Raw genomic sequence first — 15,107 nt, 5'->3', positions numbered from 1 at the left:
CTTTCCTGAGGTCTCACCTTGTCTGCATGGAATTTCTTGCCCTAACGGGACCTGTTTACGAAATTAGTCCAGAATGACACCGAATGCATTCTTCCTGATGGTCCTAACGAGGCATCCCATGCTGCCCTTCCTGGAAAACGTGACGTCCTGCTTTCAAGATGCATCTCAGAAACGGTAAACGTTCTCACCGCCAAAAGCCTACATTATGTCTGTGCATGCCTGCAAAAACACCGTTAATCATAAAAGCATTCTTGTTTGGAAAGAGAGCACTGCCGGCCGAAGTGGCCGTGCGGTTCTAGGCGCTGCAGTGTGGAGCCGCGAGACCGCTGCGGTCGCAGGTTCGAGTCCTGCCTCGGGCATGGATGTGTGTGATGTCCTTAGGTTAGTGAGGTTTAACTAGTTCTAAGTTCTAGGGGACTAATGACCTCAGAAGTTGAGTCCCATAGTGCTCAGAGCCAGCAATTTTAGAGAGCACTGTCTAAGCACAGATGGGGGAAATTAGAACAATTACACAAACAGAATTTGAAGCACTGTCCTACAGAAGAGAAAAAGGCTGGAATTTTCAGTGTCCTAAAGCTACTGGAGTGGAGATGTCCTAATGCCACAATGGTGGATGAGGGACAACATGCCGCCACAGATGGATGGTGTGCTTCAACTTTCTTTGGGGGCTTGAACATCACATTACTCTCAGAACATTCCATAGATACCTTGCAATCATCTTGTTCAAACCAGTCAGTAGAGACTCCTATGTTTCAGCTTAAAAGATGCATAGGGACTGTAGCGATGACTTAAAATCTTTAGAACAGGCTCTCACTTTTGATTCAGGAAGGACTAGGCTCAAGTTTGCACATATAATAAATTTTAGTGTAGTGTAGTTCCTCAGCACATGTTCACATTCCTTGGTACTCAAAATATACTTTACAATTTACATTCATTACACTCTTTATCCTTTAGCAAACAAATTTTGAAATAAATACGATCACTATCAATTCTCTTCAAACCATTTCAGTAACCAAAAATTTAAGCAAAGGCTTTCGAAGTGAACTGAGAAAGAAACTTGCCTCACAACCAGGCTAAAGTTTACCTTTCCCTTAAATAAAATATACTAAAAAACGCAACGTTAAAAAGACACAAGCATAACTGCATTTAAAAAAAATATTTACCCAATAAAAAAAATTATTGAACGTTCAACATTATCTTAGCAAAACTTGAACAAAGCAAAATTTCTGCAAGCTTAATTACCACACATTTAAGCATGAGCTACTCAGACAATTATAGCCCAATAAGAGTGCTAAATTACTGGAAGAAAATACAATTTAGAATTTTACAGTCCTGCTCCGGACACATGCCCTACTTGCTCTCCGAACAGACCCACATGACTCGCGTACTCCTCCGGGCCAAGGTACATAAACATTGAAACCAGAACAAGAAAGCCTTCTAGAACACACAGAAATCTACTATTAAAAACATTTCTACCCACGGCCTTATACATACGTTGCAGTCTTTAACATGAAAATAAAACACAATAAAATAGTAGCCATACAATTAAGAAAACAATCCCTTGACTTTATTACGAGTAAAAAACCTTAACAATTACACATCTCTCTTTAACTAATGAAAAGAACATTCACTGATATACACATACGAAAATCAAAATGCCTCTTTCGCAACCAATTAGCATGTTCCGGCTTAGTCGAATATTAATTAACGACAAGTAATGAGCAGCACCAGTATCATAATCTGATTCTGAATTGAGAAAGTTTTTATACGACGAACGAGCCTGCGCAATTCTTTAATTTTTGCGATAACCACAGTTGTCATTGGAATGATGCTCACTACAAAGATTATCGTAAGACTGAAACTCCAGCAGATGGAAATGGAGCCCCATAACCAACGTTTGAGGGCCAGAGAGCAGATCAATGTCCGGTGTTAACACCAAGGCAGTCCGGCCGTCACTCGCCTCTCTCGCACACTGTGCTCCAGCCGCAGCGCACGACAGTTGCGCCTCCTGGTCGCTCAGTTCCTTCAGCCTGACTGGTTGCCTCGGACATGCGCTATATACCCAGCCAGCGCGAGACAAAATCTAAACTGGCTAGCTTACATAGTCTTTGAACCGGAGGAGATAGATTCTATTACCTCGATGTGAACACATCACGGACTATCTAAAATTTTACTGTAGCAGATAGGTTCAAAAAAGGTAAGCGGTTTCAAGATATGGGAGTGCCAGAAATATGATTCACTAGTGGCTGTAATCATACAAAGACTTCTCCACAGGATCAAATTCCTGTATATGGTTGAATAGAGGTATGGAAAGCCTGTGTACATTTCTTATGACCTCAATCAGCACAGCATCTACTGTGTGCGATCCTTCTTAATAAACCATCGTCTATAACCCAGTGGATATATTACAGAACCTCTGACATGTTATCGAGACAGAATGTGTTACAAATACTGGAGAAATGTCTAGCGGCGGCATGAGGGAGTTGCAAAATAGCTACTTCATGCCATGTTCCTTAGTTGAATCACTTTCTAAATTTGGTAATTTTATCACAAGCTTAAACCCGTCGGCGGCGTGCAACCGCACTGTTGGTCTGATAATATACACTCCAGCGATCACTTTCTATACTCAGTGACGCGGTATTTGTCTGGAAAGACCACTTCATTCATAGCTAATGCCATACCTCGATTTATAAAGCCAGTATAGCTTTTAACATGGATACTTGTGTGCGCTGGTAGAACCTAGACCGATTGTGACAGTAACATGGTCGTTGCGATCGTGTTTTTAATATCTGGCAGCTTGTAAGACGATTATGCCTCTCCTTCTATGACACAGTGGTACCACTCACTAGAAAAACTTATGAGACATGTCCACACATCGCTGGTTTTCGCTCACTATTTTTTAGTATCTCCAGCAATCAGTTACTGGCGAAGTATTGTACTTCGCAGGAGGGGATGCGTGATAGGTTCGCCTTGAGCATCAGGCTTATAAAGTGTGTGTGTGTGTGTGTGTGTGTGTGTGTGTGTGTGTGTGTGTTCCAACATGTGTAAAGGAAATGATTATGTCCTGTCGTAAGGGACTGTATGGATTTGATGTGGAATACTGCGATAGCCGTGAAGGGAATGAAAGATTTTTTTTTACTTGGAAAAGTATGACAAGTCATAATAATGGTACAGATATTTTTATTTCCAGGGATAAGCGGTCAGCAGGGTGTATTTCTGATACTTGGCTCACTGACGAATGTCGTCCAATTGAAACCGCGATCGTAATATTTAACTGTAAGCATAGCGATCAAATATGTATGTGGCTGGTTTCCTAGGACGATTCTGTCTTGGGGGTACGTGGCGTGCGGCAGCGGTGGCCTGTGGCGGGAACGATTCTCGATTCCAGCTAATGGCAGGAGCTGCCCAAGTGGAAAGGCCTGTTTAGATACAGGTATGTACCTCACCTAACCGTGTCGTCCTCTAGACAGCTGAATAGCAAACTATTACTCAGTATGTGTAGGGCAGCCTTCGTGATCGTGTGTGTTCTCCATGGAAATTTGAGAAGATTCAATATCGACGTGTGTTTGCTATGGACCATTATTCCCTCCCATGCAAATTATCTGGTTGACTGCTTCTGCAAATTTTCCACATTGATTTGGTTGATAAAACATCGATTGCTGTGTTGTGTGCATCTAGCAAGTCAAGGATGGGTGGAAGGCACGTTTTCTGGTTCTCTAGAGATGAGAAACACTGTAGTTGACTTTGAAAATTATTAGGATGATTTGGAATATATCATGTCACCAACATTGGTATTCGTGAGTGGAAATATCAATTTCCTCTATTTTTTTCGGTTTCACGTAAGATCTTCGCAAAAGAGATGAGTTTCTAGTTACTCAGTGGTTTACAGCACACTCCACCTTGCTAAAGTTTTGGGTTTCTAGGGAAATGATTTCCAGTCTGTATCTTCAGATTTATAGTGTGTAAGCAATCGGTAGCATACTGCTAAGTGCTTAATATCGAGAAGTATCACGAAAATGATATGATATTCCGGCAAACCATATGAAAATACATACATTCTTGTGGTCTTAGAGTCAGAATTAAACAACTGCATCTTAGTCAAGGAGATATAATGGTTAGTTTTGATGTGGTATCCCTGTTTACACGTGTTCCGATCAAAGACTGTATAGATCTCCTCTCCCAGTTACTTGATAGCACAATTGTTTAAGCACAATTTGACATCGTCGTATTTCCTACATGGCGGCCATTATTTCGATCAGTTGGACGGTGTGGCTATGGGAAGCCCATTAGCTCCATCCACGGCCAACCTTTTTATGGAAAAATTTGAAGACATCGGCTTGGACACAGCTCCAGCTAAGACAAGTTGCTTTTATCGTTACGTCGATGACACTTTAATCATTTGACCCCATGGTCGTGAAAAACTGGGAGAACTCTTAGAACACCTGAACAGCATTCACGGCCACATCAAGTTTACGATAGAAGTCGAGACAGATGTTGCATTGCCCTTCCTTGACGTCCTCGTTCGACGGAAAGCCAATGGGCACCTCAGCCACAGTGTCTACAGGAAACCAACACACACAGATCTGTATCTGCACGCTCTCAGCCACCACCATCCGGCACAAAAACGTGGCGTTCTGAATGTCCTCGTCCATCGTGCTAAAGTCGTCTCAGACGCTGAAAGTCTGTCGCTAGAACTGAGCCACCTCCGAAAAGTACAGCATCATGACATAACCTCTCGTTCTGTGTTCTAAAATTGCTTGTAAATGAAGCACAACTGCCACCACCTAGCCCAAATGCACTGATCGGGAGGTGTAATATAGCACTGTACTCACCTGTATCCAGCACCTCCACATTTGGAGAGAGTTTGCTGTGGTGGCACTAAAAAAAAAAAAAAAAAGAAACCTTATGAGGCATGTCCACCCATGGTTGATTTTCTCTCAGTATTATTTCGTATCGCCAGCGATCAGTTATAGACGAAGTATCATACTTAGTAGTGGAGGGGGGGGGGGTGCGTGATACATTGGCATTTGAGTGTTTGTGTTCCAACAATTGCAAAAGAAATGACTATGTCCAGACTTAAGGAAGGTATGGATTTGATGTGGAGTACTGTGATAGCATGTGAAGAGTATGACAAGTCATAAGAGTGATACTTATATTTCTATTTCCAGAGCCACAGCCATCAACAGAGTGTATAACCAATACTTCGCTCATTGTCGAATGCCGTTCAACTGAGACTGAACGTAACATTTAGTTGTAAGTACAGGGGTAAAATATATATGTGACCGATTTCTTAGGATAAACATTCTACCTGTGCATGCTCGGCCTGCGACGTCGGTGACCTGTGTGGCGGTGATTCACATTTCCCTTTAAAGGTAGGAGCTGTCAGACTGGAGATAACTGTTGGAGTGTAGGAATGTAGATGAATTAACCGTGTTGTCCTCTACATGACTGAATAGCAAACTAATACTTAGTATGTGTTGGATAGCTTTCGTGATTGATGGAAATATGAAAAGATTGAATATGGAGATGCATTTGCCGGCCGCGGTGGTCTAGCGGTTCTGGCGCTGCAGTCCGGAACCGCGGGACTGCTACGGTCGCAGGTTCGAATCCTGCCTCGGGCATGGGTGTGTGTGATGTCCTTAGGTTAGTTAGGTTTAAGTAGTTCTAAGTTCTAGGGGACTTATGACCTAAGATGTTGAGTCCCATAGTGCTCAGAGCCATTTTTTTGGAGATGCATTTGCGTTATTTGGACAATTTACAAGTACTGAGTATGTCTACACATCAGTGTACTGCATTATTTACGAGGAGTCTGCATGTCTGTACTGAAATTATTTGGGTAAATTAGGAGTTGTTTGCGTGTCTGCAGAGTATTATTTAGGAGTAGTTTACAGGTCTGTGGGCTGTGTGGCGTGACTCCAAGCATGTGTTTTGTATCAGTGAGATAAATATACTCCATCCCTAACTAAATTGTCCCAAAATAAATATCATACACTCCTTTCTTACTCTCCCCAGCAGCCCAACGCAGGCTGAGTCATTTTCGCGCCATTTTCCCCCCTCCAGACTATCATTTTGGTTTATGTCATGGGAGGGATGACAGCACCCTCTGCTGGCAGTATTGTGTACTAGGTGAATTGAAGTCTAGATCTTGTGATTGAGACACTGCATGCAAAATAAAATGTTATGTCCAGCACAGGTAGAGTCGTCTTCTCGCCATTTCCCCCCACCATCTTGGATTACGTCACAAAACGGACGACAGCACTCTCTGTTGGTGGTACTGTGTACTAGGTCCAGAGTTCGTGGTGAACACACTGTCTGCCACATCTTGGATAATGGTATTTGCGTCATCAGCTGACGTCATGGCTACCATCTTGATTTATGTCATGGAACGGATGACACCGTCCTCTGGTTGTGGTTCTGTGTACTAGGGTAGTTGGAGTGTAGTCCTCATGGAGAACGCACTGGATAGTAGTGCTGCCTTAGTTGTTTAAATAAAGACTGGTGCATGATTTTGACAGTTGACGATTAGCAAGCATGTTTGCAGAGTCTTTTAGATGGATTATTATTTTGACAATTTATGAGTTGTTTGGCTCTCTGGACGTAAATGTATTGCATTATTTACGAGAGGTTTGCATGTCTGTAGGCTGTGCAATGCGCTATTTTCATAGTTCACAATTGGCAGGCGCGTGTGTAGAGCATTATACATGAGTTATTTAGGAGTAGTTTTCAGATCTGTATGCTGTGTGGCATGTCAGAGCGTGTGATCTATATCACTGTGACAAATATACTCCACCCCTAAATAAATTGTTCCAAAATAAATAAAGTACACTCCTTCCTCTCTCCAGCAGCCCAGTGCAGACTGAGTCCTTTTCCCACCAATCCCTAGGAAGAGATGGCAGTCGGCTGACTTAGCTTACTCCAAATGCCCTTTCTTACCCGCCATTTTCTTAGGTTAGTAGACATAGTACAATTGACCTCGCTTTACCACCAAAATTCAAATTTGGTGTCAGTTCCTAGGAAGATGTGGCGGTCGGATGTCTTAGGTTAGTGGAGGTAACCCAAGTGACCTATTTCCCCATGATTTTCTTAGCTAGGTGAGATAACCCTGGTGTGATGCATTATCCAGTTGGAATTTGAATTTCCCGCCATTTTTCTGGGGGAGGGGAGGGAAGGGTGGTTTGGTTACTGGAGGTAGCGCAATCTACCTATCTTCCCGCCATAATCCGCCATGTTGAATGACGTCATCGCCGCCATCTTGGATGACATCATGCACTGTTGCCAAGTCTACACGCCGCCATCTTGGATGATGTAATCGCCGCCATCTTGGATACATTTGGCAACAATGAAAAGTGGGGTAGAAGGCTTTGCCCCAATACTTACATATATGATATTCTCATCACTGTATTTGTATATATAGGAAATTAAAACTATGTATTTACTCGATCCCTGTGAGAGCTTAGAGCTTATAGCCTATGTGGTTTCAGTGTAACTGAATGAATGTTAATTTGATAACTCATTTCTTCTTTTTTTATCAATGGTATTTGCAGATCCTAATTCCAATTTAGTATATTTTTGATGCCTTGTTTTTTGATTTGGTTTATGTAAGGTCCATGTAATGTCATATCCCTATCCTAATTCATTTCATTTTGACACCTAATGTAGAGTGTAATTTAATCTACACAATACATTCTTTTTTTATTTTTTGCATTTGTCTGATACTTTGTTGTTTTGTCCGAACTTTACTAAGCAAATATTGATTCTCAGTTTTAGATAATTGTAGACATGGGTATTGTAATTTGTTTCTACCGCATTGTTATCTGTGTCTCACCAATTAAAATACTTGGCTCCCTTAAAGAATAATCACACTGAATTGTCTTATTAGTTTCAAAGCTTTCGAGAAAGATTTAAATTTTGGTTGCAGTGGGAAAAGTGTTTTTGTGTTCTTGAAGTGTTGAAAGTTTAATATTTCGTTTTAGTAGGCACATTTTTGTGACACTTTTAATCCTCTAAGATAGTCAAGAGTGCAATCATTCCTAACGATTAAACTTTGTCGTTAAGTAACTGTTGAGTATAACGCCCTACAAAAACCAGTTGATTGACTATTTTGAACTACAGACATCTGATACTAGGTCACATACAACTTATTGGGGCATTTGTTTTATTTAGGTGTCTGGAGTAGTTATAAGGATATTACTGAATCAATAGACGTATATTGTTACAGAATTTGTATCTTGTTGATGCTTTTCCATTTAACATAATAAATAATTACCAATTGTAAATATGAAGTGGTACCACTGAAAGCTCATCAATTACGAAGGTTGATAGTATTTATTAATGTAACTGTCATCCTAGCAATGTTATGTAGTGATGTACACCTTACAAATGGAGCTGCAATGCTTCTCTGTAAAGGTATATAATGTATCGTCCCAGCTATCACCCATCACAAAAATCCGACTGTTTTATAATGTACTGCCTATATCCTTCACAGTACCTGTAGTTGCCTGAGTTGTGAACTAGTGTTGACAACTTTCAGTGCTATCTCATGATGTCTCAACTGTACATAGTTCGTAATGTGTAGTTCCACATTGAACAGCTTAGACGATTTCATCACAAGGATTCTTTCTGGTTAGTCAAATATGCACTGCAGTGTGAAAATACTTTCAAAATTGATATCAAACAACGAAAAACTAGGATGGAATGACAATGATATTAAAAAAAGGATAGATTGATAACATACAGATGAGCTGTTGAGTCGCTTAAAGGTACAACAAAAATGCTGCTATATATGTGAGCTTGCGGCCGAAATGTCTTCTTCTAATGTAGAAAATACGCACACACTTTCATGCAACCACTACTCTCTCGCAAATGAGTACTATGTCTGGCCACAAACCAGGCTGTTTGGGCAAAAGCTCACGTGCATGTGTAGCAGTTTTTCAGTTTTTTATTTTGCCTGCTGTGACTCAATATCTTACTCCATGTGGTGAGCTGTAATCCAGCATTTTCAAAACTTAAATATTAGACCCCTAGACCCTATACAGCAAACAATTCATAAAATTGAAAGTCTCGTGGAGATATGTAAAAACTCGTAGAATAATTTCCATCTTCATTTGTCATCAGTTGGCGTTTTCACACGAGACTTGGGAACTATAAGCCATAACAGTGAAATTGATTTTCAATGATTATTAAACTGTCAGGAAACAAAGCTAAAAGATTCTTTGCATGAGAGGGAGACCTTGCATTAATGAGGTAGGTAAAACACACACACACACACACACACACACATTTGTAAAGTAAATGAATCCTTAACACAGTGAAATAAACAGTTTTCTCAAGGTACAGTGTGTCATGTATTTTTATGATTGTGATGTTTTCTCTGGGAGACATATTACTTTTACTGTAGCCTGATAAATGTATTCCAGCTTTTATTGACCAAGGACAAAGACATGGAATTGTGTGTTGCAGCTTCTTCTGTTTTGTCTCATTTCTTCAGTTTATGGGGAATTCTAAAATCTGTACATAAGAGTTTTATTTGACAATTTCGTGAAAGGATAGATTGCAAGACACGCTGAGATGCTGACAGGCATGATGAAAAGACTGTCCGTACAAACTGGCCATCTGAGGATAGCATATCTGCAGTGATTGTAGCTTTCTTGCCCAGTATGCTAGAGGTTTCACAATGACCTTCACAGACAGACACTACGCTTTTGGAAGATCCATGTGCATGACCTGCCAAGTCCACTCACTCAGCACTTTCTACTCCAGTCCTGTCACAGGCTTGACCTACCCCATCAAAGAGGCTAGGTCTCCTTTGAAAGCAGCTGTTATATATAACAGCTCTGCTGCAGTCATTGTTCAGCTTTTTATATTGGTATGACTACCAACCAGCTGTCCACAAAGATAAATGGCCACCAGCAAACTGTAGCCAAGAACAAAATGGACAACCCTGTGGCTCAACATGCAGCTTACGTAAAATACTTGATTTCAATAGCTGATTCACAATCCAGCTCATCTGGGTAGTCCCCTTCACCACCAGCTTTTCTATACTGCACAAATGGGAGATTTCCTTACAACATATTGTCCAGTCCAAAATCATCTCATTCTTAACCTACGCTAACTTATTGACCCCAAATCCTCCATCCAACTGTTTCCAGCCCCCTCTGTCGTGACACCTCACAATTCGCCTCCCCTCACCCTCGTTATGTGCTGTTCTCTGCCATTGCATCCACTGGTCTCCTTTCTCTTCTCTGCTCCTCTCCTTTCTGCTCCCCATTTTTCCTTATCTTGTCCCTCTCCCACAGCCTCCTGGTGCTGCATCTGTCAATCCTATCCTGCTACCTCTAGTCACAGTGTGCTCCATCAGGCAAGGCCAATTCCTGTTCCCTCACCCATATGTCGCTGTCCCTCCTCTTTCCCCACTCTGCTCTGGATTGTTGCTCCTGTTCAGCATGTTTCTGTTGCAGTCTGGCTGGAGATAGCAGTCATGCATCTTGCTTTTCTGAAAAGGCATTTGCTGAAATGTCTTCATCATGTATGCCTGCAATCCATTGTATCTTTACAGAGAGTAGCAATCAACCCTTTTCATAATATTCTTGACTTTCCATTCTTAAATTTTTATTTGAAACACTAACAAGGATCAAAACTGAAAACTGGCCGGGAGTTCAATGCAAGTACCTGATTATTTAGAGCAGTGCAATCACCACAAATGTGGAGATGTATTTGTACATTTTTGTGTTAAAGAGCCTTCACGGATGCAAATGGTTACTGGTGATAATGTAAAGACTTTCTGGTTTTGTCCTCCATAAAACGCTGTAAGAGTGGAAAACATTTTTATTTTAATCAGTGGTAAGTGGGTGGTAGCTTCTATGAAAGCAAAGGTTGCTAGTCAGCTAAAATAGGCTGGCAGGGAGAGGGGGGGGAGGGGTGAGTTTATTTGTTTGATTCCGAGAGAATGTAATGAACAATGACACATTAATAGATCAATTTTTGTAAACAACACAAATGGAACGCATTTTCTACTTAGATATCTCTGCTTTGCTACATTCAATCATCCTTTTAAGAGATGAAAAAACCTACAAACTTGTAGAGGTACATGACAACTCAGTGGAAATTTATGGTTTTGCAAATTCATAAACAATGAAATCTAAACATATCTCTCAAGATAATGTACTAAATTGTGGTTCTAGTTCAGGTGCAGCAATATAAATTCCGTCATTAGAAAATAAATTACTAGAGCTTTACATTATTAGGTAATATGACCTCACTTCCTACAGCTACTCCCTTTCCCTCCCTACTTCAGGCTGTTGCCAGGCAGCAGGCAAAGTGGCCTTGGGTACAGTGAAACCTTTGTTAATATCAGTGTGTTGTCCTCTGGTGACGCCCATAGAATGATATAAAAATATGCATATCTTTTGCTTCCAGTTCAGCTGCACAATACATATGTCCACATGAAATAATTTTTAAATGCAGAAAACCATCCATATGGTTGCAATGTTTGATTATTTCTCCATGGGATTTGTCGTAATTCAATGAACCTAAGTAGCTCAAATATACTGCATGTATCACACGAGGGTAGATTAGAAAATTTACACTTGCATTGTAGGTGGAATACATATAAAGGCCATGTAAGAGTACAAAAGAATTTAAGGATTTACAATTGTGAGCATTAAATAAGTTTCCTTTGCTTTTCAACAAAGTTGGAAGACAAATATTACAAAACCCAACACTTGCTGTCCTGACCTCAGCTGTGAGATCCACTTTTGCACAAAATGTAGGTGAAGGTGAAAGCGAGTATTCGATATTTAGGTGAATAGCTTAGGAATAAATCGACTTCAGTGTGAGGAAAAGCAAAAGCTGAAAATCGCAATCTCAATGTTGGGACACCTTTATGTAGCACAACCAGAAAAAGAAAACAGGAAGAACTTAGAGAAAGTGGAGCAGCACAATATCTGAGAGGTAAGTTTCAGAATTCAGACAGTATATGTGACAAAGTACAGATTTTGGCTGTAGTTCTGCAGGGGAGCAAAATCACTGTATTGTTGCCATTGCGACCCAAACTTTCTGGGTACGTGATTCACACAATTTTAAGTTTTGCTGCAAAATATTAAGGATGGAGAAAGAATACAGTAATGCATCAAGAACAATGGTTGTGGCCATAAAAAGAAACACAATGTAGTGAGGAGGATTACCGGGTTGGTTGCACCAATAATCACACCCATTTAGCAATAGTTCTTTTATCAACCTTAACACATACTAGGATCACAAAGAACTGAACTGAACATGGCGGAACAGCCAAAGATAATGCTTAGAGTCCAAAGATGAATGCATATCGATGTTGGTGTCGATTCCATCAGCGCCACATAGCCCCCCCCCCCTCCCCCCCCACAGTACTCTTGAAAGGTCGTGGGGGGTGACTATGGCGTCGGCAAGGGTGGTCTGCGGGATCCGGACCACAGTCAGCTCGACAGCGTCGTCAAGGAGCTGTGTGGGTAGATGTCGTGAAGGAAGGTTCGGTGTCAGTGGTGGTGGCCAAGGTTCGGTGGCCACAGCAGGTTCGGTTGCAGGAGGGGGCGTGACCGTGGGCGGAGCCGGTGACATCCCAGTTGCTTGTTTACTGCTTCCCGGAACGGTCAGTACAGTACGGCCCCGGCCGCATTCGGATGCAGGGTGATGAGCCTGAACCTGAGACTTGGCAGGTAGGCAGTGGCTGGCAAAATAGAGCAGTGATGCATCGTGTAGCTTGTCAGCAATTGTCATTCTTTGCTTGACAGGTTCAGGAAACCTTTGAGCCAGAGCAAAGCGGATGTGAGGAGATAGTTCATCTGACCAGATGGCGAGAAGAGTTGTGTCAGATAGTAGATCGGCGCTGACTAGGGCACGTAGCCATCTGCAGAGCTGGGAAGGTTTGTCGTTGCCTAGTTGCTCGACATGGAGCACTTGCTGTATTGCTGCCTCAGTTGAGCGTGCAAGCTGACGTAGAACTGTATTTTTGGCTAGAGTGTACCGGGTAGATGAGTTCAGGGCGTCAACCAGGTCAGCAGTCAAGTCCTCCTGGTTGTGCAGGTGGGTGATGAGGCACAGAAACCTGGTTGACTCATCGAGTTTGTAATGGTCGAACACTTCATCCACAATTTTGAACCAGGTTGTTGCTCTGTCAGGATTAAATGGCGACAGCATCGGTAAGCATAGTAGAATGTTCAGAAGAACAGGTTGAGTTGAGTTCGTCGGGGCACTGCCTGAATCGAGCTGTTGTTGCTGTAGTATTCCAGGAGAGTGTGCCTCCAGGGGATCTACATCTACATCTACATCTATACTCCGCGAGCCACCTTACGGTGTGTGGCGGAGGGTACTTATTGTACCACTATCTGATCCCCCCTTCCCTGTTCCATTCACGAATTGTGCGTTGGAAGAACGACTGCTTGTAAGTCTCCGTATTTGCTCTAATTTCTCGGATCTTTTCGTTGTGATCATTACGCGAGATATATGTGGGCGGTAGTAATATGTTGCCCATCTCTTCCCGGAATGTGCTCTCTCGTAATTTCGATAATAAACCTCTCCGTATTGCGTAACGCCTTTCTTGAAGTGTCCGCCACTGGAGCTTGTTCAGCATCTCCGTAACGCTCTCGCGCTGACTAAATGTCCCCATGACGAATCGCGCTGCTTTTCGCTGGATCATGTCTATCTCTTCTATTAATCCAACCTGGTAAGGGTCCCATACTGATGAGCAATACTCAAGAATCGGACGAACAAGCGTTTTGTAAGCTACTTCTTTCGTCGATGAGTCACATTTTCTTAGAATTCTTCCTATGAATCTCAACCTGGCGCCTGCTTTTCCCACTATTTGTTTTATGTGATCATTCCACTTCAGATCGCTCCGGATAGTAACTCCTAAGTATTTTACGGTCGTTAACGCTTCCAATGATTTACCACCTATGGCATAATCGTACTGGAATGGATTTCTGCCCTTGATAAACTGTGGCAACGACGACTGTTCAGGTGGCAGTGTGAAAGTTACATGTTGTGGTTGAACGTGATCCGTCACGACGCGGAAGGCCGACGCGGGTTAGACACCGTAATGTGTCGATTGCGGTTGCGGAAGCTCAACACGTTGCGGGTGTGTTCGGATTGACATGTTGTGGAACACCTATGCGGATGAGGCACCGAGATGTGCTGAGAACGATAGCAGAAGCTCAACTGGAGCCGGCACGGGGGCGACAAGTGCGAAAAAGTTCAAAGTTTGAGAACGCTTGTTCGTCCACTGAAAGCTTGATGTATGATCAGAGCCGGGGCCACCTGTGTATCAGGGAGGCTGCCAAGGTGTGGGCTGTCCAGAAGCACAGTGTGGGAAATTATGTCGAATGTGGGACAGAGTGTGTGAATGTTCACTGTTCATAGTCACTCCACTCAAAACGGTGTGCGGATAAGGTGAATGTCGTGGCACAAAACACTGAGGCATAGCAGTGGGACGGAGGTGGAGGTCAGGCACAGATAACAAGTTATTGTTCCTGTTGCAGGCTGAGGTATCGAAGTAGGAAGGCATGTGCTGATGCTGAACCGAGACAGACGCGGGCGTGGTCGGATGCTCAGGAGGTAGACCTGTGAATGAAGCAGTTCCGGCCACATGGCAGGTATCTGCATGCTACTGCATAGATTGCGGCGTGGCAAATCGTTGTCCTGGCTGTAGTAGGTTGTCCGACAAAGCAGTTGCAGAAATCGGCATTGGTCCCACACTGCACGGAGATCCGTAAGAGGTAACTGCACAGTCGATGAGGGAGGGCACATGTGGTGGGAACAAAGGCGTTTGATAGCTGGAGTCATGTGCACTCCTAACCTCACTCGAAAACGTCCGGCGAAATCGGCGGAATCATCGAGTGAGAGGCATTGTGTTGCAGTCCTGGAGGGCGTACATCACCCGCAACATGATACATGTCGATCACAAAATCCGGCGTTAGGTGCTGTGCCGAAGTCATTGTTCGAATGCTGTGTCGATGTAATACTCTCGAAAATAACCGATGTGGAGGTCGCGGACACAGTAAAACGGTGAAAACAGAAGACGTTACAACTCGGGGTCACCAGTGAAGAGCATTACCAGGTTGGTTGCACCATTAATCACA

Source organism: Schistocerca cancellata, chromosome 2, assembly GCF_023864275.1.
Source record: "Schistocerca cancellata isolate TAMUIC-IGC-003103 chromosome 2, iqSchCanc2.1, whole genome shotgun sequence".
Classification (NCBI taxonomy): Eukaryota; Metazoa; Arthropoda; class Insecta; order Orthoptera; family Acrididae; genus Schistocerca; species Schistocerca cancellata.
This window is presented reverse-complemented; position numbering follows the sequence as displayed.